At 27.0% G+C, this 26,301-nt stretch overlaps 1 protein-coding gene across 8 annotated transcripts in view; it reads right to left on the bottom strand.

Annotated features, from left to right (window-relative positions):
* The window catches only part of LOC107451019 (uncharacterized), a 222,115-nt gene that overhangs the window by 119,226 nt on the left and 76,588 nt on the right, over positions 1-26,301 (bottom strand). The gene's annotated exons all lie outside the window — the stretch shown is intronic.

Raw genomic sequence — 26,301 nt, forward strand, 5'->3', positions numbered from 1 at the left:
TTTTGTTTTACTGTATTTAAGTGCTTAAGGAATTATGAAAAATTAAAAGTTTGATATTTTGAGAAACAAAATATATGATTAAAAAGAAAAGGGCAATTAAATTTTATACAATCTTATATTATTAAATCTTATATGCTTAATACTCTTCCCTTTATTTCGATAAAACTTAAACAGCAACTCAATTTTTTTTTTGTTTTAAGAATTACTGATAGTTCTGCATCTTCCTTTTATTCTCAAAATTAATTTATAGTACACGTACACCAAAAACTCAGCTTCATTGTATTTCAAAGCTTAATTTTTTTGTCAACAATTTAGAGAACACGATATAACCGTGAATAAAGTGAAGAAGAATATATACTGAGTATTCTAAAGTGAGATTTGGTTGTTTGATTGTTCCATCGGAAAAAAAAAATCCTTTTAAAGTTCTGCTGTTACAAATAAAAAAATAGAGCTATTTCCTGAACAATAGGATTTCGTTTTCCTTTTCCTGTCAGAGTTTACGTCAAAAGTGTTGAAAAGCTGTATTACTCAAAAGAAAAAAAAATCTTTGCTGTTACAGAATTTTCCAGAAATTCTAAAATAAAAATACAACTCGTCTCATCTAGTCATTAACCAACTTCACAATCTGTATTTCTCGTCAAATTTTTATTTTATGATATTGTTGTAAAAGAATTATTCAAATATATAGATACAAATTCAGAGATCAATATGTAGATTCTAATTATAATATATAGATAATCAAATCTATAGATACTAATTATAATATATAGATACTCAAATATATAGATACAAATTATTATCTTATTTCTATTTCTATGACTGACCCATCTTATTTCTTTAACTGAAAATAAATTCTGATCATGCTAATCCAATCAAACTTCATTTGATTTCAATATTTTTATGATTATAATTACTCATTTATGCTTTAAAATTAGAAAGTTTGCTGGAATAAATATTTATCTTCCCTTCTTCAAAAAAATATTTGAAACTCTCCAACAATGTTTTCAATTTAAAAAATATTTTCATACTCCCCCATAATTCCGCATAAAATATTTTTAACAACGTATATTTTATAAATGTCATAAACAAATTAAAAATAGAACAATGGGATCTAATAAATAAAAACAAATTTAAACAATTGTTTTACAAATGACATATGTTTTAAACTAAGTTTCGCAAAAAAGTGCTAAATTTATTAAATTAAACCTTTAGAGAAATAAATATACGAAACAAATCCTACGCATAATGGAAAAATGAAAACTTGTTCAAAGCAATCTCGATTCCTTGGTGAAAACTCTTAACTCATATAAATAATAAACAAAAGACTAGCAAAGTTCATAATGTGAAGTGGTATTAATCGAATCATTAGAGACAGCAGAAGTAAACAATAATAAGGTCTAAAAGCAGTTACAAAAACAAAAGATGTGACACCGTTAAATTTCTCGCTTAGGAAAATCTATTTTTCTATTTTATCTAGTCTTTTGAAAAATCTTGCTAACATAATTAAAAAGTAACTTCATTATGTATTGAGTCTTCAATAAAATACACAAGAGTTTAGTAGGTCTAGAGGAAAAATATCAATTTAATGGATCTTAACCTGCTTTTTTAAGTATAAAATACATTTGATTTTATTCTCAGCTGGCTGTTTTTCAAATTAATTTATGTATATTTCAGAATAAGTATTGAAAACATGATTTTAATTAAGTACGTGCTTTTAAAATAATTAATTTTAATATTTGTTGGGTTGCAGTGATTAATGGGTTTAAAAGGAAATATAGTGGCTTAGAGACATCAAATATTTGGTTCTAGTATCTTTATGGTAACCTTGTTTATTTCGATGTTTATTGCAAAACTGCTAAAATTAATAAGATCTTTGTTGCTAAAATTAATATGATCGAGTAACAGGGAAACGTTTTTAAATTTCTTAGCGCAAAATTGTTACTAAATTGAAGTGTAAAATTTTGATATGTCCTTGTTGTACAGAGCGCAAAGTAAAAAACGGACCACCCTTAATAACTTTTGATCTAATGATCGGATCTTCATGTTCTAAGCACTCAATCTTAATGGTTCGAAGGGGTGATATAAATATGCTAATCAATTAGTGCAGACAATATTTTAAGTTTCGAAATCAGACACAAAACGTTTTTTCTCTGAATAAACATACCTTTTTTTCGACAGATTCGGATTTTTGACCCCCAAAATATAGGGAGTAGCCCCAATCTGGGAAATATGGTCCCCATAGTTTGGTCAGGAGAGTGGTCCAAAATTTGGGACCCCTAGTGTTAATTTTACTTTTTGCGTATGCACGAAAAAACCCCATTTATTCTAGTTAAAAAAAAGCAAAATAAACGGAATTTAAACAATTCATATGGTGCCTGTTTCCATTCCTATGGTAACGGTTAACCTGAAATTCTGGTTTTCAAAATTATAGTTTTTATTACAGCACAATTAGTAAAAACACAAAACTGAAAAGTAAATTTAACCAAATAAATGGTTTTTATGCCATGCTCTAAGGCAGCAGTTCGCAATTTTTTCCGCTTACAGAACCCTAAAGAATCGAGCTTCCACTGCCGGAACCCCGGTATAATAAAGAAAAGTTCATTAGCAGTTGTGAATATACTAACCAAAAACAATAAAAATACTAATTAATTTGAAACTTTTTATGTGAAAAATAAAATATTTAATTTTATGAATTTGTTCCTGGTGTTTACACATACAAAAAAGGAATCAACTAAGCTAAATTATGGTTTAAAAAAATTTTATAAGCGTTCAATAGTTATCAGAGAAAGGTAATTCTTTATCTCTGACTTAAGTTACTTTATTTTGAATTGAAAAACTCGATGAGAAATACTTAATGAATTTTTTACAGATGCACTTTCTTTTCTTAATTTAATCGATATGATAGTAATATTTCTTTAAAAACTTTTTGCTTGGTTTTCTTTAGCATTTTACATAAATAAGTTCATTTAAACAAGAGAAATATTAATTAACTCATAGATTATTGATTGGATATAAATATAATTATTAGTTAAAAAAAATCCAAAATCTTGGAACTTTTGAAACCCTCAGCTGAATGCCGCTGCTTACAGACACCTCTGCTTTAAGGTATCTACATTTACGAAATTTTAACACGTTTTATGAAAAAAATTATTTTATAGTTAACTTTATCAAAATCATTACCAAAGCACTTTGGTAATGTTTTTTGGGGTTCTCATTGAGCGAGAATTACGGTAAATTTTACCATATTCAGTTAGTTTTGAACATACTTTTTTCTCGGTTCAATTCCTCAGCAAAAATATCAATTTCATGATAATTAAGAACACCAGACATGCAGCACATATGTATGAGGTTAGATTTATCGAAACGTCAGAGACATCCACTGCAAATAAAAAGATCTAAACTCTCCGTAAATATTACGTTAAACATTAAGTTACCTCTCTCCTATTTTTCTGGTTTACAGGAACTGCATTATAAATTCTTGAGTTTATAAGGAAATATTTAGTAGTTTGCAACTGAATCAAGTGGCAATATTGGTACAAATATTAGAGTCTTTATTCTTAAACATTGAAAAATTTGAAGAATAGGAAGATTAAAGGAATGCCCTATGGATAACAAATTCAACTTCTTTCACTATGCATGCACTATGAAGAGCCAATTTACAACAATGAAACTCATAAAACTATCATATCTGTTCAAAATATACACAGAGGAAAAAAATGAATGGTCAAAAGTACCAGAATATGGTAAAAGTTTTTTTCCATATACAAATAAAAAAGTTTATATAAAAATATATTAGAATATTGATAGAACTTTTTCAGAGATAAAATTAAAATTGTATTTTCATTTTAAGCAAATTCAGTTATTGTTGTAATAGATATGAGAATAAAAACATCTGAAGCATTTCTTTGCATAAAAAAATTAAACTAGGCCAAATCGTGAGAAATCTCAATGCCTCGACAAACATTTCCATATCTTAAGAACAAAGAACACCAGGCTTTTATTATATATATATAATATGAGCTCATATTTATCGAATCACAAGATGAATTAATTTGTAAAAAATAATAAGATCTTAAAGCAGTTGCAACACTAATGAACAAGAACAGCCAGAGGCTCTGTAATATTTCAATAAATTCTCGGAATATTAATAGGATTACATTCGAAATCATTTTATCTTAAAGTGAATAATTTAAATTATTGAACCGAAAATTGGTGCAAATATTCGACTTTCTGATTGATTTTATTTTAAGTTTCAAAATTTGTGTTGAAAAGCTGTAATACTATATCAATTTTATCTATTAGTACAACATTAATTTAATAATATTTCATTGTAAAATACTTTTTTAGTTTTATCTTTGAAAAATCTTTTATTTGTCCAATGTTTTTAGTTAAACTTAATTATATTATTTATATATTTTTAACAGATAATCTGTAAGTAATTGTTTTACGAGATTTACTGTAGTAACTATGTCTTATTTTTGTATTTTATTTTATTTTATAACCGGCGCTGAATAGCCAACCCAATTCTGAGTTTACGGCTATCAATGTTCAACACCGTAGCCTTTTAACTCTGAACTCAACTCAGAACACAAGGGAACTCCTGGACCAAGTATTTTAATAAACTAGCTTTCGTGGAAGACTTTTTGATAGAACTTACCCACATTTACGTTACACGAAGTGGAAAAGCCCGAAAAGCTCCCATGGTAAAATCTGCGCCAAAGAGATTCCAACCCATGATCCGTCTACCACTGAAGATATTTTACGTCTGCACTGTGGTCTGTGCGAGCTGGGAAAAGAATTCGTATCAACCAGTTACCTCAGAGATTTCAATCTGGTACTCATTGGGACGCGAACGCTCCTTCATCCTGAGCCACCGAGGCTGTATAGTAATCTATTTAGATAATTATAGGATTAAAGAATGTCGCATATATCAAACAAAACTAACTTATTTCACTATACAAAAATACAGAACCATGGCGGCTCGGAGGGAAAAGTATTTGCTTTCGAAAGAGGTGACCCAGGTTCGAATCCCAGAGGTGACTGGTTGATACGAATTCTGCGCACGACTCACGCCGACCACACTCAAAATACCCTCAATGGTAAATGGATAATGGGTTGGAGTTTCCTTGCTTTCAGGGTAACCGAGGAAGGTTTTCATGATTTTCCTCTCCACCTAACTCAAATGTGGGCTAGTTCCATCAAGAATTCCTTTATGAATACTTGTTCGTCCCAATGCTTGATCCAGGAGTTTCCATGTACTCTGGGTTGGGTTCAAAATTACAAGGCTACTGAGTTGAACATTGCCGGTCGTAAACTCAGAATTAGATCGGCTGTTCAATATAGGTAATAAAATAACCATAAAATACAAAAATGCACCATAGTTACAAATAAAATTGTTATTTACATGTTATATGTTAGAAATATATAGATAAAATAAAGTTCAACAATGGGCTATTAAAGGAATTTTCAAAGATAAAATTAATATACTATTTTCATTTCTAGAATAAGCTGCAAAGCTAAACAAATGCAATAAATGTAGTAAAAGATATAAGAACACAAACAGCTGAAACATTTCTTTGCACAAGAAGAAAAAAAAATTAGACCAAGTTCTGAGTAATCTGAAATCCCTCTACAAAAATTTCTATTTCATAAGAATGACGAAGAGCAGACTTGCAGAATATTTGAAATGAGGTCATATTTATCGAATCATCAGAGACATCAACGGCAAACAATAATAAGATCTAAAAGCAGTTACATCGCTAATCAACAGCTGCGAGGCTCTTAAATATTTCATTAAGCTCCGCGGAAAATCCTCTTTCTTTCTCTAGGTTCGCGGAATTCTATCTGGATTACAAAGAAATGGACTTCATGGCTTAGGAATTGATTCTATTATGAAACACATGATCCCTTTGTTGATCTTGCAAAAGACAAAAAAAGAAAAGAAAAAAGAGCTGCAAAATTAATGGAATTTTGACCTGTTGTTTTCGTCGAAAAGACAACTTCTTTTTAGAAATTTGTTTGCAAACAGTGGTAGCATTTGAGTAAAGGCTTTAATGTATTAATATTATATATTTTTTAGAATAATTTGAACCTTTATGAAGAGTTCTGAGTTATTTAAAATAAGAAATAGTTTTGAAAATTCTCTAGTAAAGGAAACCTTTAATTAAATTTTTAATCGATAACACTGGGGGAGGGAGGAATTTTTCGATGCATTTATATAATTACTTGATCTTTCTTAAGTTGGGGGTGGTGATTTTAAATATAAAATTAGTTTTGCTATTAAATTTACAACTGTTTTTTAAAATGACATTTTTAATCTATATTTTGTCCAAATGTACAAGTTTATAAATATTATACATAACAAGGGGTCGCGTGAACGTTACGAAAAGCTTCTAGGGCAGTTAGAGCACATTATCAGAATTAAACATGCTTAGGAGCCGATGCCGGAAATGTCGTCATAAGCGGCAAGAGGCGCTTTCCTATGAACTGTCCAGAAGCACACGAAGAAACAGCTTGTAATAAGGAAGCTCTCCTCGGTGTAGGATTTTTCCGGACTTGGGTTTGTAGGCAATTTTAATTCTGATGATGCGTCCTAACAGTTCCTTTATGAACAGTGCTTCAAATTGAAAATGAATTCTGTAAATGGTTCCTCATTGCAGGGTTATAAGAAAACAAAAAAATATTCGAAAATTCTTTTTGAAAACAAACTGTAAGAATTTTGTTTAATTTGATGCAAAGTTGTTGTTTACGGTTCCTTTAGATTTTTTTTTGCAATTTTCCTTCTCTGATAATTCGGTGATGTGAAATTATACTACAGAATTCATTTTCAATTTAAAGAACTGTTCATTAAAAAGGAGCTAGTAACTTAAATTTAAATCCTTAGGAAATTTTCGAACATGTCAAGTATTAATAGATCGTATCTAAAAATTAAAGTCAACATTTAGGTACTAAGTCGTACTGAAGTTTTTTTTTCTAGTAAATTTGAAGCTTAATTTTCTCATTGCAATTAATTGTTAAGCTTGATATTTCTAGTTTTTTTTTCTAATAGTAGAAATCCACATTTAAACATGCATAGTTCCTTGCATAGTATAATATTTTTAACTGTATTATTTAACTTATTAATTTATTAATAATTATTTTATTTATTAATTATTTATCAATAATTTTAACTCATGTGTGTAGTTAAAAATAAGATTTTTGAAATATATCTTCAAAATATATTCCTATTTTCATAATAACGTACACTAATTTCTCTTGTTTTAAATTAGTCCCAACGTAATCTAACAGTTTCTAGTAATATAGCTTTAACTATCTTAAGGGTCATTTTTCCTAAGCCTGCACTTTTTAGTCCTTTTAAAATTATTGAATACATCCATTAAAAAACAGAAAGTCTAAGTCGAATTTTTGCAATTAATTGCTCTGAATAGTTAAATCACAAAATAAATTGTTTTCAATAATAAGAAAGATTTTTAAATAATTTATTTCCTTTCAAAATTTCATTCCCTTGTACGTCCCTGCCTCTTCTTACGAACAAAAAGAAAATTTTGGCAACCTCAAAATTAAGTTTTTTCTTATATCTTTATTACAATTGCTAATACAAGTGCTAGGCTTAGCTAAACATCTTGAAAATCATGACGAAATACAATTTAAAATTTTTTTCTTATGTTTGAAAACTTTGTCCTCGGTATTTATGTCATTCCCCTACTATTAAGAAAATTATGCAATTGTTATATCTTCATATATTTTAGTGAGTATTTTGGACACCTGTCCTTACCCAGTCTTTTATGTAATTATTGACTTTTTCATTAAAACTTAAATAACCATTTAGTAATCTTGGAAATGCAGTTTTAATTTATATTTAAAAAATAATGCAGCTGTGTGCTCTGTAATGTCATTGTGCTAAGTAAAATAATTTAGATTTTTGTCATTCCCTTCTCGTTATTCTGTCAGTATTGAGGACAAGGGAAATAACAACAAAGACAGCAGAATAACAGAAATTATGAAATATTAGTTAATTACTTTGCTGTCATTTCCTTTCCTTCAATGCTGACAGGGGAATGACAGAAATTGTAAAATATTAGCTAATAATTATTTATATTTAGAATGTATTATACTTTTAATTAGGAATAAAATAATTTAGATTAAGAATAAAGTATTAAAAAGAATAACCATTTCTTCAGTTCTCAAAAAATAACTATTTACTTAGAGGATTTTTCCTTTTAGAACTTTTTGTTTTCCAGAATGAATATTACATTATATTTATTAGAAAAAGTAACATTATTAACACAACTTCGTAGCATTTTTGCGAAATATGCATTGAATAAATGTACTGTTTACTTATATATTGTCTAAAATATAAAATTAATTTTAAAAAATTGATTAGTTAAAAAAATAGATTAGAAAAGTTTGCTTGAATTCATTTCTTTGCCTACATGTTATTTCCCTGTCTTCTTTTATCAATCCCCTGTCTTCTTAAAATTTAAAATATATAATTTTACCTATTATAGGGATGAAACAATTTTGCTGGTAGTATATAATTGCTCTTTGTGGCAATACCAACAAAAAGCAATCGTAAAACAAGGGATTTTTTTAAAATAATTTTTTAGGAAAAAATATTGCCAAAATCACACGTTATGAGATAATGATCCTCATAATATAGCTTCGATATTTATGAATGTTGATCTAACTAGTTTTTTTTTTGACATTAGGGAACGGGCGACTATAACTAAGAGAAAATTTCAAATGTTTTCTTGGAAAAAAGGTTCAAGTAGTTTTCTAGCAGTATAGCTTTAAAAACTATTCCAGCGGCATAGCTTTAAGTAGATTATAACATATCATTTGGGCAATGTAACAATAAACAATTTCCTTGCAGAATAGGTTTTTTATTTTGTCGTTAAAACCAAGTTGCACTCACTGTATGCTGAAATCTCATACTGACGAATTTTCATATAAATATGGTAGGAGTTTTATCAAGTTACTTGTGCAATCGCTAACTCCCGCATATTTCGATATTTGGTTGAGTTTATGTGTTTTAGATAAAGGTTTGCTGTAACATCCACACCAAGAATTGACTGAGATAATTTTTAAGAGGAAAATAATTCTTGTGAATCCTTAATAATTTCATCTGTTAAGTGATTCTTAAATTTGTAATTTTTTTTACCAACGGATTTAGTTATCAGTTTTCAAGATATTTACAGAGAAAAAAATTCTAGTAAAATTAAAGTATTGCGTTGTAAGGATATTTCTGGTAAAACAAAAAAATTCATACTTCTGCCAATAAGGCTGAAATATAAGATACTTAAAAAAAATTTTCGGAAATTTTTCCGTTCATAGAGTAACGGTTTACCGGAATGAAATTCTGGTTATAGTTCTTATTACCACACATTTAGAAAAAAATGCAAAACTGAAAATTAAATCTAACCGAGTAATTGGCTTTGATGCCGATCTCTAAAGTATCATGATAAAGTTACCAATTTTACCATTTTCAATGAGTTTTATAATATGTTATAAAACCATATTTTATCATTAATTTTACCAGAATCATTTCCAAAGCGCGTTTGTAAAATTTACCGAGCTTTTTGTTGCTCCCATAGAGCCAGAAACAAGGTAAATTTTCTATATTCTGGTAGTTTTGACCATACCATTTTTCTCAAAGTGACGTCGTAATATATACTGAAAAATTTGCTCCATAGTTATGTTAGAAAGTGTGGTACTATGTCTGGTAATATCGTCATCTTTAATAAGCAATATTAGAATCTACATATCGAATATCTCTAAAATATAAATAAAATGAAAAGCTTATCTGTAAATATATTACCAGAAATTAATTTATTATCGCTTATGTTCAGATTTCATTTAAGATATGATTAACATTACTTTTTAAATTTATCGTTTAATGTTGATAACGTCTTAAAGTAAAGTTACAGAAATTTCTACATTTTAGTGCACTTAATATTGAAAATTTTTTTTTTCTTCTCTCTAAAAAGTGCGAGAATTCACAAAAAAGCTATTATTCCTCAAAAATTTCAACTGTTTTACCTTTTAGTTCTATTTAAATCTTAAAAATAAAAATATGAAATTAAAATAAAGTAAATTCCTTACAAATAAAGTAATATTTCTTTTTCACTTTGTTATCTTTTTATCATTTTTTTTCTGTTTGACAAAAGAAAGCAGATGTAAAGGTTTCCATTTTTTATCTCCTTGGTCATGAATTTGCTTAGCCTTGAAATAAAAATGTGTTAAAAGTTCTGCCATGATTAAATCACAGTGAAATTGCATTACGGTATGCATGCTAAAAATTGTGAAATTTTTGGTGGGAAGTTCTTAATTTACTTAGCAACTTCTTATTGAAAGTAATTTCCTCAAGCGTAATTATTTCTGAAACATTTATAGAGTCATAAATATTAAAAATGTAAAAAAATGTTAATATAAAGAAGAAAAAAGTTGTTAATTTAAAAGATGAATTAGCCTATTTAGCGAGAAAAGAATGTTATCATAATTTAATTTTAATACACAGGCGAACTTAAATTCTAGTTACATTATTTCAATAGGTTGTATTATTCATTTATATTTTCGTAAAATTTGCATTAAAATATTCTTTAATGTATAAATTATTCAAACACAATAGTATGCAGTTTGTACAAAATAGACATTAGTTAATTTTTTTAAGAAATATGTATACTGCGTTTTGTTATATTTTACGAATATTTTATATTTTATAACCATTGTTGAACAACCGGCCCAATTCTTAGTTTACGACTATCAATGCTCAACTCCGTAGCCCTGTAATTTTGGACACAACCCAGAAGTCAAGAGAACTCATGGCTCAAGCATCAAGACAAATTAATCTTCGTGGAGAACTTTTGGATGGAACTAACCCGAATTTGCGTTATATGTTGTGAAACACCACGAATCCGACGGTATGGGGATTCTCACTCATCATATGTCTACCACTGAGGATATTTTAAGTCAGCACTGCTGTCGGCGTAAGACGGGAGCGGAATTCATTCCAACATGCCACCACTGGGATTCGAATCTCAGTCATCTGCCTAGGAGGCCAGTGCTCTATCCCCTGAGCCACCACGACTCAATATTTTAAGATTAGTAGACAGCAGCTTTAAAAGTTTCTATATTATGCAAAAATTTTAGGCTGCTTACAAAATCTTATGGCATAAAAACCGTCAATTAAAACTGCAAACTCTTATTCCACGTATCTGTAAATCAATACAAAATACGTCGTGTCATTTTTTTACATAGAACTTGATTAACAGTTTAAGGAAAATATAATAATAATAATAGTAATTATATAACTAGTAATAATAATGGTAATAATATAAATAGTAATAAAAATAGTAATAATTATAGCAGTAATTGTAAAAATAATAATAATGATAACTGTATTTTTAGATGAGCTAAAATTTTTAAAAAATAATTGATTCATTTTTTCTTCAAAAAACTAATCCTTTAAATTGGAATTTACTCCGAAATTACAATTTTTTTCTGTTTAAATATAGATTGCTTAAAAAGAGATCAGTCAAATTTAATTAATTTTTAGTAACCTAAAGTTATTTAATTTTTTTAAAAAGTTATGAACTTATCATCGCGAATGTAATGTTACGTTCGTTAAACCAAGTTTTTATTCTTTAAAAATTTAAAAGTTTCTAAAATTAGAGTAAGTATAAATGACACCAAGAATTATTTTTGCAAAAATGATTAGATCTGGCTGATTCTTTTAAGTTAAGTTAAACAATTTTAGAGTCTGCAAATATGACATTCATAATCACTCATAAGCTTTTTTAAGCTGTTAGCTTTTCAAAATGTTAAAGCTGTATTGCATTAAGATATTTAGAAGAGCTCGCTTCTTAAAGTAAAATGCATCATGGAAGGTTCATATAGTTTAAACACAAATTTAAAGTGTGAAAAAAATATCTACATTTCTTTTAATATAATGTAGCATATACTATAGGGAATTTTGCATATCTTTGATTTATATTTCCAAATAAGAACCAAAGTTATTTTTATTTATGAAAAACAAACAAACACAGGGCTGTTTTTCTTACGTCTGGAGTATTAATACTAGAAGCTCAGTTGGTTTTTTTTTGTTCATTTTCTGCATTTTCTTGTTTAATTTTTGAAGACAAACATGAGATTCGAAGCATTTATTTCTTTGACTTTTTCTAAATTGTTTCTTAGTATACTATGTTAAAATTTCATGCGTTTATGTTGATTATTAAAATAAATAATCATAGAAATACTTAAAACAGTCAAAAGGTGCCATTTCGAACTCCCGTGAGAAAGACGTTCATTTTGGAAGTTTCATGCCTGTTTTTGAGTTCGCAAGACTACAGACCTTGTAAAGATGATTTTCAGAACTGAAATTGAGGTCCACTCTGTTAAAAAAAAGTCACACAATAGTTTCCGTTAAATTATATCGTGTTTTAGATTTAGTGTTCGAAGTAGCTCAGTTGAGTTCTTATTGAATTAACATATTTGATATTGAGTTTGAAAGAAACTATGTAAACCCTTCCTTATTATAAATACTTATTTTTGTTATAATCTTGGACAAGAAAGAAATGCTAGTGAATAGTTATTGCCATGTAAGCCAAAATACAAATTTATAGCATGACGGACAAGCCACATATATCGATGGACAAGCCAAGTTTTTTTTTTTTTCAAATAAGATAAAATTAAAAAAGAAATATATATTTTTGAATGGTTATCTTTATTTGTGAGAGTTTAAAAATGGCCAGCTGAATTATAACTCTGGGAAAATATATTGCTCGAAAAATGGAAACCTAAATTCCATACCTAAATTCTGAGCGCAGCAGCGGGACTACAGATAACTCACTTTAACTCACTAAACCTTGCGGCACACATAATTACGCTTGTGAAGTGCGCGAATTTTTACATCATTTTAAAGGATGTCATTAATCATTTTAAAGGATGCTTTAAAGGATGGCAAAATACAAAATTTGAGCGAAATCGGTTGAAAAGTTTTTGGGAAATCAAATTTCGAAAAAGTTTATATAAGTCGAATCGAATTTTGAATTTCGAATTCGACACGAATTTCGAAAAATCGAATTTCGGACATCGAATTTCGAAAAGTCTATACAAATTCAATTCCTCAGTAACTATTCAGCCGATTTTGCTAATGTTAGAACTTCCACATTTTAAAACATGTATTTTAAGGCTCATTGCTTATATTAGTATCTTTTGTTTATTTTCGTATAACTTGTGCTTGCATTGACCTAAAAAGGCGGCTTTAGATAAGTCCAAAATTTGGCTGTTCTAGTGCTAAATATTAAAAAAAAACTATTACATACGAAACAAAAAATCAGAATATTTGAAAAATTAAATACAAGTATCCTAATTTTTGTAAGTGTATTTTTAGCCTGTTGTAACTAGAGTTTGGTAATATGATTAAATTATTTACCTAAGGACTATGTCTGTGTGTAATCGCAACCTAATATTTTAGATGTTCTGCGAAAGATTGATGAGAGGAAAATAACTAGAACCGAACATATGTAGGAAAAAAAAGAATTAATGTATTTAAACAGAGAAAGAACTAGAACGACAGGTTGTATCAACAAGCTGTCACTGAAAACAGTTACGAAACTTTAGCATCCGTTGACAAATAAAAATCTTTTCTATGATGCAATTAAAACAAGCATGCTGAATAATATGTTTCAAAATTAATTTTCTCTCTTCATTTCGTGATTTATTTTATAAAATATACTTAGACTTAATTTTAATACACTTAGATTAATGCACTTAAATTTGGCAAAAATTTAAATTTTAACAACTATGAACATATTTAAAAAATTGCAAGTGATTTGATTCAAATTACTTGCTACGTAAAGCAATCTTGATAAAATACTGTTGAATGCTTGGAAGCTGATGAACTGTAACGTTGAACCATTTGCTACTAACTTAATAAAGAGCTAAACTTAACAATATTTTCATACGTCCTAAACGTTTTAATACAATAATATAATTCAATTTAAACGAAAGCATAGTTCAATTTATCCCCCTATTAAAACTACAAAACATTTGCGTCTTATCATGGTTTAAGATTCCGATAATATTGTTTATAGTTGTATCAATTTTCTGAGAATACACAGTTTATAATAATGAAATTTGTTAAATCATAATATTGCTTAAATTTGAGGGACTCATAATAAGTTGCAAAAGTTTAATCACGCTATTGTGTAAATGGGGTGTTTTGAAACTTCATAAGACAAAAATTACAATTAAACATGGGAGGAAACGTGGTTAAATTTAGTACCTTATTATGTTTGCAGCAAATTTGCATGATAATAAAGTACAAGGTACCAACAATGATGGTTTAACGCTGTACCACACTAATAGAAATTTCTTTAAAGCAATGATTATAGTAAAAATTTATTTAATTGTTATTTTACCACATTAAAAATAGTCAAATAACCATAAATAAGATGGTAATCAAACTGTTAGCTATGAGATAAATCGTTTAGTAACTGCTTTCATCTAATACTGTAATACTGTTAAACAATCAAAATTTTATCGCACTGACTAATCCCACCTAATGAAGCCTTTTAGTTTCCTGCTACTGTGTGCATATTATTGCCGACCGGGCAAATCTGTCAGTCTCACGACCGGAAGAACTAGGGTTCGAGTCCCAGAGTTAGCAACTCTGGGACTCGAACCCTAGTAGTAACTGCTTTTATCTAATACTGTAATACTGTTAAACAATTAAAATTTTATCGCACTGACTAATCCCACCTAATGAAGCCTTTTAGTTTCCTGCTACTGTGTGCATATTATTGCCGACCGGGCAAATCTGTCAGTCTCACGACCGGAAGAACTAGGGTTCGAGTCCAAGAGTTAACACCACAATATTTCCTCCATTCCCTTCAACGCATGAAAAGTTCCCAGTGTCCTGTTATTCAAACTTTGCGTCCTGTGCTCTCTAATACCCATTACCTAATTAAAAAAAATCTAACTCCTATGTTCAGTTAAATTACTTCTTTTATGGTTTTGAAACCATGCCAGTTATAAATGGTTAAAAAAAAACCTACAGTTTTGCAGTCCTGATCTTATAACCATATTAGTTGTAAATGATTTCAAAACCGTAAAGGTAAAAAATTTTCTTTACTGTTTTAGAATGAAAATTCCAACCGTGCAGTCTTTCTGATAGTGAGAGAAAAAATATTTAAAAGTGAATTAAAATGATGCATTTATTATCAAAGAGAATAAAAGGAAATATATTAAGTAAAGAGCTGACAGCAGTAATTCATGTATAAAAAATTGTACTTGTCTTTTGACTCTATTACCTCGTTTTTAAGCAAAAGAAGGACTTAAAATGAGACATCGGGTGAAAAAGAAAAAAATTCTTGTTAAAACAAACGCTAGGGTAAAAAATTTAAAGAGAATCATATTAGACATAATTTTCCAAAGAACTAGAAATTCGATAAGCAGAGTATTAACAATGTATCATGTTTATAAATAAATTGATCGTAATACTTGTCTTCAGTGAAAAACTTGAAATAACATTCAAACCAAGGAGAAACTAAAAAAAATATACTTAAACAAAGAACTAAATAGTCGTGTTGGGAAAAAAAAACATGTTTACACATAAATTGTATTAGACTTGATCCAATACTTTGTCCTGAGGGAAAAGAGAAATTTTGACAAAGAAAAACGAAATCTTAGAAAAGAGACGTGAGGGAAAAGAGAATCTTAAAACTAAAAAAATAGTGCAAGAGATCTTTCAAAAGAATTATATTTAAAAATAGCGAATATTATCTCACTATAATAACTCGCTATTATTGTCTTGGTATTTAAAAGGAAAAAAATAATCCAGGTAACGGGTCTTAACAACTGCTGATGTAAATATTTCTGAAAAAGCAACAAAATAAATATGAGCGAAATGAACCGTTAAGGCCAATTAGTTATAAAAACTCTCTCTTTCTCTATCTATCTATCAAGAATATGGAAAAATTTACCGTGAGTCTAGTCCTATAGGAACAACAAAAAGCTTAGTAATTTTTACCGAAGTGCTTTGGTTTTGATAAAATAAACAATAAAAAGTTGTAATATAATAAGTGATAAAATTTTATGAAAGTATTAACATTTTGTAATTTTATCAGGATACTCTAGAGTAGTGTTTCCCAAACTTATGACTTTCCTGTAACTTTTCTAGATTTTTCGTAACGCTGTGTACCACTAATAAAAAAATGAATGAATTTTTTTAAAAAATATGTTTACTTTTCCTTTTTGGTACAAAGTTTTCGGTAAAAAATTCTTAAATTTTGGCAAAAAATTCTATGTTAAGGATAAAAATTATATTTTATTAAAATAATCAAAATAAGCAGAATTCATAACAAACCTTTACTATAAAAAAATGTGCAAAAATTAAAAATCACAACTGACTGTTGACACTACTAATTATTAACTGTTAACTCTGCAAAAAATAGCAAAAGAAAAATACGTAATCGTAAATTTTCATGGCTTTCTTTGTTATTAAATAAATTTTTCTGAAATTTTCGTTTGTTGCAAGATATTTCGGATAAGAACACGTACACCCCCTAAACTGTTCCCGTACCCCTGGGGGTACGCGTGCCACACTTTGGGAAGCACTGCTCTAGAGCATAGCATAAAAAAATTTATTTGGTAAAATTTATTTTTCAAACTTGTATTTTTTGCTAAATGTGTGGTAATAAGAGCTATAATTTTGAAAACAAGAATTTGCGGTAAACCATTCCCATACCATTACCTTACAGTGTAGTAAACTTACCAATTTTTTTAACCGTATATATATATATATATACCGGGCAAATCTGTCAGTCTCACGACCGGAAGAACTAGGNATATATATATATATATATATACTATATATATATATATACAACCGTGAAAGGTTTTGATCGTTGTTCGATCGAGAAGTTCAAGCTATTTTGATAACACACCTTGAGAAGTTTTTGTTTCATCATTTTCAAACAAAATTTACTTTAGAAAGCAAAATGATAATAAACATAACAATAACGTAAAAACAAGTTTTTATAAATTTTTTTTTCAACATTTAAATGGAGTTATGGTAGTTATATTTCTTTCAAACAAGAAATTGCTAGAAAGTAAAAAGTTCCAATGATTTTAAATAATATTTTTTCAATTCTAGAATCTAAAAAAAATATAAGAGCCTATTTCAAAGATTTTGTTGCGAAATAACTATAAATCCTAAAAGTAAATTTCAGATTTTTGATGCATATACTGAAAAAAAAAATTCTTTGAAAAGTTTCAGTGTTGTATTTCTTTCACAAACAGTCTTAAGGACTTAAAAGTACTCAAGGTATCAAATATGCTAACTCACGAAAATCTATGATAGTTTGTAAAGCTTACAATAGATAACAGAACTACGCTTAGAAACTCTTGAATATTTCTGAAAATAAAAACGACTAAAGTATAGGATTTATGGTACGATTTCAAAACATATACTTTAAAAATTGCTCATTTTTATGTTGGATATAATTCTTTAAAATATATGAACTTCAGAAAATAAATAAAATGTCGAGCATATTTTAACTGCACAATATATATAAGATTATATTTAAAAGACACGTCTATACAGAATCATATAAATGATTAAAATTTGATAGCAACCTGACAAAACCAAATTTTTAAATGATGTATTATACTAAGATAATAAGTGAGTTAAATGTTAATAGTTTTGGTTAAAGTATTAGGCATATTTAATAATTTTTTGTTTTTGAAATTTATGCGAAAAGATATTTCTGAATTCTTATTTTTTTAGTGGTAATTAATCAATTCATTTTCATATACACTATCAAGATTTTTGTTCATTATATGTAGATAAAGAACATAATAAAAAAATAGAAAAATCTTTAATAAAATAAACAGCTATCTTAAAATAAAAATACTTTCCTTAAATCGAATTCACCTTCTTTGTATTATCCACAAAGAAGATATTAATAATAATTTTAAATTTGTTTTTCTTTTCAACTGTAAAGTTTATTTTGTTTCAATTAAATAGTTCAGAAACGACGTCAAATCATAAAATTACTCATGGATCAAATATAATTACATGTAGGTGAGGTATATTAAGAAGAATGAAAATAAAATGTGGTATTTAGATTTGTTGTTTTGAACTTTGATCAAAATTGATTATTGGATACTTTTGAAGAGCTTTTTTTTTAATAAAATTTAAAATTTTGTACGAATCCTAAGAAATGGAAATTGTTACAAATTGAATTTACGAATTTGAGAAAATATTTTAGTCTTCCAAAATAGATATATTATGAAATCAGCAATTTTCCATTGTTCTAACAGTTCCACTTTTTCAACTGCAATAATCATTCGTACATTATTGCTGATGCTCTAACTTTTTTACAAAAAAAGTGGCATGACTTTTTGTTAGATTTTAATTGTTCCTAAGCAGACCAAAAAACCAAAAAAAAAAAAACTCGATCCAACTTTGTGTACTCAACAATGCTAGTTATCGATGTTTATCACCAAAATTGATGAGAATTCAGTGATACAATAGCATAATATAGTTTTAATAGCATATACTTTGAAATCTAGTCTCTTATAGATCGAAAAAAAAATTACGTTCTTTTTTTTTGAAAAATTCAAGTTTTAACATCTTTTTTTCATACGGAAATGGTGAAATACATTTTTAATACTGAAGCCCTTTTTTATTTTTATTTTTTTATTTGGGTAATTTAGGGGCTTAATTAACTAATGTTTTTAATACTGAAATATTGCGCCTGATACAGTTCATTTGGTAGAACAAATTATAGAAAAAAAATTATGTAAAAAAAAAATTTAGAATAAAAGAAATAGGAAATTTACCCTGACTTATTAAAGCATTCATATGTAAAAAGATTGAATAAAAGTGGTCAAAAGTTCAAACTCAGAATTTTTTTTATAAAAGAAAGTTAAATTTACACTTTTTTCATTAATGATAGAAGATTTTATTAAGCTGAATATAACAATTTCATAGGGATTGGCTATTGACTGATGTTAATTGCATTGACTTATTTGCTATCATGTATTTATAATGATATTTTTGGCAAGCATTTCAACACGAGGAAAAAATTCTGGTAAAATTACTGTACTGCTTGGGGATGATATTTATAGCAAGAAAAAATCTTAATTTTGGTAATAGAAACCAAAATATACGGTATTGAAACCATTCATTACATAATTTTTCCGTTCATATAATAACGGCTTACCAGAAATTCTAGTTTTAAAAATTATAATTCTTATTACAGCATGTTAAATAAAAAATACAAAACTGAGAAGTAAATATGACATAATAAATGGTTGCAATGCCATGATTTAAGCTATAATGATAAAATTATCAAATTTTACTACAATAACCAAAATTCATCTTACATTATAAAGCCATATTTTACCTTTAATTTCTCCTAATTCATTACCATAGCACTTCGTTAAGGCTTACCGAGATTTTTAGCTTCTCCATAGGGCCAGAAACACGGTAAGTTTAATCATATTCTGATAATTTTGACCATACTTTATTTCTCAGTGGTGTTTCCTTAAGTTATTCTTTTTCACATTTCCTTATTAGAAACTTGTTATGTTTCATTAGTATTTGTTTTCTTATTCATTTCACAAAAATTTGCGACTCCCAAAGTGCGTGCTCTTTGGGACGAGGATTCTAAAAATATATATTTTAAGAAAGGCTTATCGTAGCACATCTTGTGTATGTGTTGATGAATTAAAGGCCTTGTTGATTTTTTGTTTCCTTTTATTTTCATCTTCTTAAAATTTAATTAAAATTGAAACAAGGTGATTAAAAAATGAAACAAGGGTTTTAATTATGATCCACGGTGCTTTAGTAGGTTTTGTTGTAATAGAAATAAACATAAACGTGAGTTGTTTATAAAGAAAACTTGTCATATTTGCTAAAAAAGATTTTAAATTTTAGTTAATTCTACTTTCTAAAAATTGTAACTGTTCGAGATTAAACTCTTTGTTTTTAATAATAGCAATGATGTTTACTGGTTTAAGCGTTTTCTTTTTAATCAAAACGTTTGTTTCTCACTTTTTTTTGAGGAGAACTCACACTGAATAGAGATCAGAGGAAATATGATCGGGAATTTTTTTCTCTTATTCCATTCCTTTTTTATAATAAGAGCAGTATAATATAAAGCAATTCGTATTAAAAACAAAATTTCTAATTTTACTTTATCTAATATTTTACTTAATCTTCGCACATTTAAAAGTAAATTTAACCGAATAATTGACTTCTATGCCATGCTTTAAAATATCATTATTATTACCGAGCTTTTTGGCGATGCTATAAAACCAGAAACACGCTGAATTTTATCATATTTTCGTAATTTTGACCAAACTGTTTTTCGCAGTGAATATTTTGTTAAGTATTGTTTTTCAATTTGATGTTTCATTATTCAAATTGCTATCTATTTTTTAAAAATGGTGAAAGATAACTTATTTTTCTTGTACCAAAACACAATTTGAAAAGGGATTTTATTTTCTGAATAATATTTTGAATTTACCCATTCAAACAATTTGCTTCAATGACATTTATATACGCATAAATGACCTTGTTGAAACGCATAAAATAATCGAAAGTTATTTAAACATTATATCAGCTGTTAGTTAAGCTAATCCAGCTGTTTTAGAGATGTAGCTTTACTGTAAATTCTTTAATGAATTTTCTAGACACAATTGTAAAATCTTTATATAGCTGCAAAATAACATGAGATTAAAAATAGAAGTTTTAATGATCATAATTATTTAGGTTAATTAGGATTGAAATGTAATTTTTTAACATTTATATTTAAGTTTTGGACTCTGAATATAAGTATTTGTCGATCATGATAGAAGAATGTGATCAAATTCAAATCTTAAATTAGTAGAAGTCACCAAAATATATTTATATAATATACTTTGAAACATGAGAGCGTTTTTCTACTATATATATAAAAACTCACTCAACTTATTTAACAATAAATATTGAATTTATATAGAAACAACAAAATAAACACATATCAATAAGTTTAATTATTATTTTCAATAAATATTAGACTTTTTTGATATGTTTTAATAGTTTTTTATTTGAAGACGGTCAAAAAAAATTTTTTTTTAATTTTTTTTTTTAAAATGCCCCCATTATTTAAATTTTTCACACACTTATTCTTCATGAAAAGAACCTAATGTTCAAAAATCGTCTATGAATTATTTAAACAATGAAATTAAAAAATATTATTTCCAACATTTGATATAACTAAAAAAATTGAGTTTGTCTTAATTTATTTTAAACTTCTGAAAAATTTTGCATACTTTAGATTTCAATATTTTAGATTTCAACATTTAAGTATTAAATTTTTTTTAAAAAAAAGCTTCTTAATTTTTATTTTTAATTATGTTTTGCAAAGAAGGAGAAAGAGAGAGAGAAAGAGAGAGAGAGAGTTTAATAACGAAATTGATTTATATTTATTATGTATGACTATCGTCTCCTCTCTTCAGAAGTTTCATACAAAACTATAGAAATTTGTGATTAAACTATTTGTCTTAACAAGACAAGGAAACTGTTTCATATCTTTCTGTTTCTTTCTCATACTAAGAATAATATATGGTAGAAAATACGTTTAGGAGATACGTCAAATAAATTCCATTGCATTCTTCAAATATTTGTGCTAGGATTCAAATTATCGTCTTCTTAATTTTAGGCAATATTCGATTACAGATTTTATTCATTGCGTCTGAATGTTGCCAAAAATAACTGAGTAAAAATATTTAAATATTAAGTTAAATGTAATTATTTAATATTAAAGATAAATAATATAAATATTAATTCAATGTATAACTCTTTAAATAAATGAGTATTATTTAAATAAATATGTATTATTTAAATTAAATATGTAATTATTCATTCACCAATACATTAACTTAATGGAATAAACTTTTAGTAAGACATATTAAAAATGTATGTTATATCTTACATAAACCTTTTTTCTTCCAAACTTTACGATACCGTGCATTATCAATCATCATCTTGTTAATAGTTCATATTGTTCTAATATTAATATGATATCGTAATGATAGTGATATGATATCGTTACTTCAACCCTTTAAATGAGTACCAAGAAAAAAAAATTACAATATTTCAAACTCAAGATGAACAATTATTTATTACTACTAATAGAAAAAATCTGTTATTATGCAAATTAAATTTTCTCAGAAACCATCAGCATAACGTTGAATCATAATACGGGTTTTTAAATTGTAATATTGCACAAATTTTCTGAAACTTTTATAAAATCCTTCTTCAACCTTTCCTTTTATATGGCCATTTCATTTTAAATATTTTCAAAAAGGTGAATGAAATATTGAATAAATAAGGGATTATTTGTTGGATCTAAGTATCAGTAGAAGTTCCAAAAATAATCACTGGTTTTAAAAAAATTCTTAATTTGTAATTTTTATTTCTTATTTTATTATACAAATTAAATTTCAAAACCCTAAGCCATTCACAAGATAACATAATTCAATAATAAATAATTCATGTTATTTAGATAATAAAGAAATTAATATCTTTAAAGCTTTAAAAAACAATCCTGAACAAATCAGGAAAAAATAAGAGTTTGGAAGCAGGCACATTTTATAGAACGTGAGTTAAATGACTGATATGTGTTATGAAACAAGCTTTCAATCTATAAGAAAATACACATAAACTAAACAAACAATTTATCCCAAACGTGCGACATTAAAGCATTGAATAAAGGTCTATTCTGCTTCACTATCATGATTGTAATCACTTGATCAGGAAAACCTTACATGTCGACGTTATAACAAAATACACGGAGAAAAAAATTCTGGTAAAGTTACCGTATTGTACAATAATAATAATTCTGGTAAAAAAAAGCACAATTCTTGTTTATAAAACCAAAATCTACAGAATTTAGGCAATTCATTTGTTAATTTTTCCTTTTCCGTTCATATGGTAATGGTTCACCTAAAATTTTGGTTTTCAAAATTATAATTCTTATTACCTCACATTTAGTAAAAAATACAAAACTGAAAAGTAAATTTAACCGAATAACATGATCATGCTGAAGATATGATATAATTACCAAATTTTACCACACTACATATAGGAAGACCATATATAATTGTTAATTTTTCCAAAATCATTACCAAAACACTTCGGATAAAATTTCTGAGATTTTTGATGCTCCCATAGAGCCAGAAACATATTAAATCTTACAATATTCTGTTAGTTTTGACCACACTTTTATCGCAATGTATGTTAATATACATATTGTAAATATATATATTGTTTATAAACGTTAGCATACACTATGTTAACATATCTTGTTAACATTGAATCGCGTAATGCACAAATAAATGTGAAAGCGTGGCATAAATATATTTTATTGAGTTTTCACTTTTCTGCAATATTATTCAAGTTGAAACCTCAAAAAAAAATTCCAAAATGATGCAAAACCTATTTATTTACCTCAAAAATGTTACGCTTTTAAAAATAACAGAATGAAATTATTTTTCAAAGAATGCATAAAGAATTTTTCTTTATGTTTTGGGGAATCATAAAATCATAAATTTAAAATCATAAATATGACGTTCTGTGTTGTGTGGAATGTTGGTCTCAATTTCATTTAAAGTTGATGTTATTATTTTCATAACACTAATTTTTTTAAATAACTATTGAAAAAAAACTCTTCCTAAGCACTATTATTTTTTTCCTTCTTCTTGAACGCTACAGCCTATTACAGGTTAAAGCTGTCTCCAAGTTTTTTTCAACTTGACCCTCTCCGGCACTATGGATTTGCATCCATCCACGTCCATCTTTTATAGGTTCTTCTTGACATCTTGACATTTGTATGCATTGAAATAATCTTAATCTCGAGCAAAATATAGTTAAATGTGGTATTTCAATGTTCAGTTTTAGTGTAATGTATATCGATATGATGCTATAATCAAAGACAGAGTGCTTTGTCTTCTCTCTGTGTTTTTTAGAGATGAAACATTCTCAAGGTCATAAATGATACATATTTGAATCTCTAACAAAATTTAATCTTGAATCGACCTATTTATGATGTTAATTTTGTTATGTTTAACATTTACCTTTATTTTGTTTGATTATTGCTTATCTAAAAGTGATTGCCATCACTAGAAATAAAAAAAATGCCTGTGTTATCATACTGATATTTCTCAAAATAAAACAGATGTTTGTATACTGCAAATTAAAAAAAAAAGAAAAGATACGGTTATCTTTCCAGCTTAAGATAAATTTTAGTTTATAGACAACATATATTATTGAATAAAAAATTTATATCTCTCTCTCTCTCTATTTTGTTCTTTGAGGCTATATTATATTAACGGTATAAAAGACAGTTATTTTTATTGTTAGTTGAATATTTAAAATTATATAAGCTAGTTAAAAGTACTTATTCTTACTACATTTTATTGTTTGAAAATCTAATTTTATTTTAGTTTGAAAAACGCTGTTCATTATAATTTAATTTATGTCTTATACTAGAATGTAATTGAAAGTATTGTTATGATTGATCATTTATAATTGCTCGTATATAAATAATAATTATACTTAGTTAAAAAAATAAATTCATATCAAGGTACCGAGAAAAAATTGCATAAAATTTCGTCTAATATAGAATTTTCTAATAGAATTCTTAGAGGAAAAATTGGTTTATTGGCAGGAAAAATAACATTTAAAAAATAATATATGTCGGTGCCACAAACGCTTAATTGGTTCTTATAGCAAAGTTAATCAGCATGCATGTTAATTTTTTTAAAAAAAAAAGGCGAATTGTTGATAATGAAACAATAATAGATTATGTTTAACAAAAAACATTAAAAAGCTAATAATCTGACATTAATTAATAAATTAGAGTTTCTTCAGAAATCTCAAGTATAGTAGGGAGAAAAAAATTCTGGTATGATTACATTATTATATTGAAATCACATTTCTGGTAAAAAAAAGTATTATTCTGATTAATGAAACCATTACCAACTAAGCGATATTTTAATCATTCATTTGATAATTTTTTAGCTCATATGTTAACGGTTTACTTCAATTCTGGTTTTCAAATTTAATTTTTTATTACCACACGTTTAGTAAAAAAATACAAAACTGAAAAAAAACTATAATGAACAAAACTCAACAAAATTCAACTGAATAAAGGGTATTATGTCGTGGTCAAAAATATCACGATACAGTTACCAAATTTTACTAAATATGCCAAATTTTATCACATATTATGAAACCATATTTCATCTTTAATTTTACTGATATCAATATCGGAGCGCTTCAGTAAAAATTAACGAGATTTTTGGTGTTCACATCAAGCCAGGAACATGTCAAATTTTACCAGATTCTGGTAGTTTTGACCATACTCTTTTTCTCAGTACAATGCTTCAAAATTTTAAATTTCTATATAAATATTAAATTTCTTTTTTATTTTAAGGAAAATAATGATTTTTTTTATAAATTCATGGCAATTTCTATCTTTTTAAAAGATAGTAATTTTAAGGGAATAGAAGTAAAGTAGATGAAAAAAAGAGGTATTACATTATACGTAGAAGAGAATTCATGAATTAATTTAGCTTTTGAGTGGCAATAATAAAAGAATTTCCATCCAAGTGTCCGCATAATTAATAACGCAAATAAAATTATGACGTAGAAAGAATAAAGAAGTTGAAAATCGAAAATGTACACCCAATTAACTTTGAAAAATGAGGTAGTGTTAGATGTCTTTTGTCAGTTACGTGGGAAAATTAATCTGCGGGAAAGATTTATGAAAAAAAAAAACCCTTTATATTTTAAAAATATTCACGATAAATAATATATTTTAAATTTACATTACATTTAAGAAGTAAGAGGATTAAATTTAAGAGTGTTTCATTAATACGTACTGAAATAAATTAATTAAAAAATATTTTTAAACAAACTGTCGAACATAACTGGAAAGCAGGATAAAATACAGTTTTAACTTCTATAATATTTCCTATGCAGCACAAAATGTCTCATTAATGTTTCAGAAGTAGATTAAATCTCCCAAAACTTTGACACAGATTTTATACGATTTCGAAAATATTTCTGTGATTATATAATTTATATTATATGTGATTAAGTATTAGGAAATATATGAAGCATTTTGCAATATTTTCTTTGAAACATTTGACATTATTTGCAAATAAATTATTTTTATTGCATGTTAATAGATGGTGAGAAAATAATTGGAAAAGTAATTCTGAAAATATGCATAATGAAAATGT

The sequence above is a fragment of the Parasteatoda tepidariorum genome, chromosome X1 (assembly GCF_043381705.1).
Source record: "Parasteatoda tepidariorum isolate YZ-2023 chromosome X1, CAS_Ptep_4.0, whole genome shotgun sequence".
In the NCBI taxonomy this organism is placed as follows: Eukaryota; Metazoa; Arthropoda; class Arachnida; order Araneae; family Theridiidae; genus Parasteatoda; species Parasteatoda tepidariorum.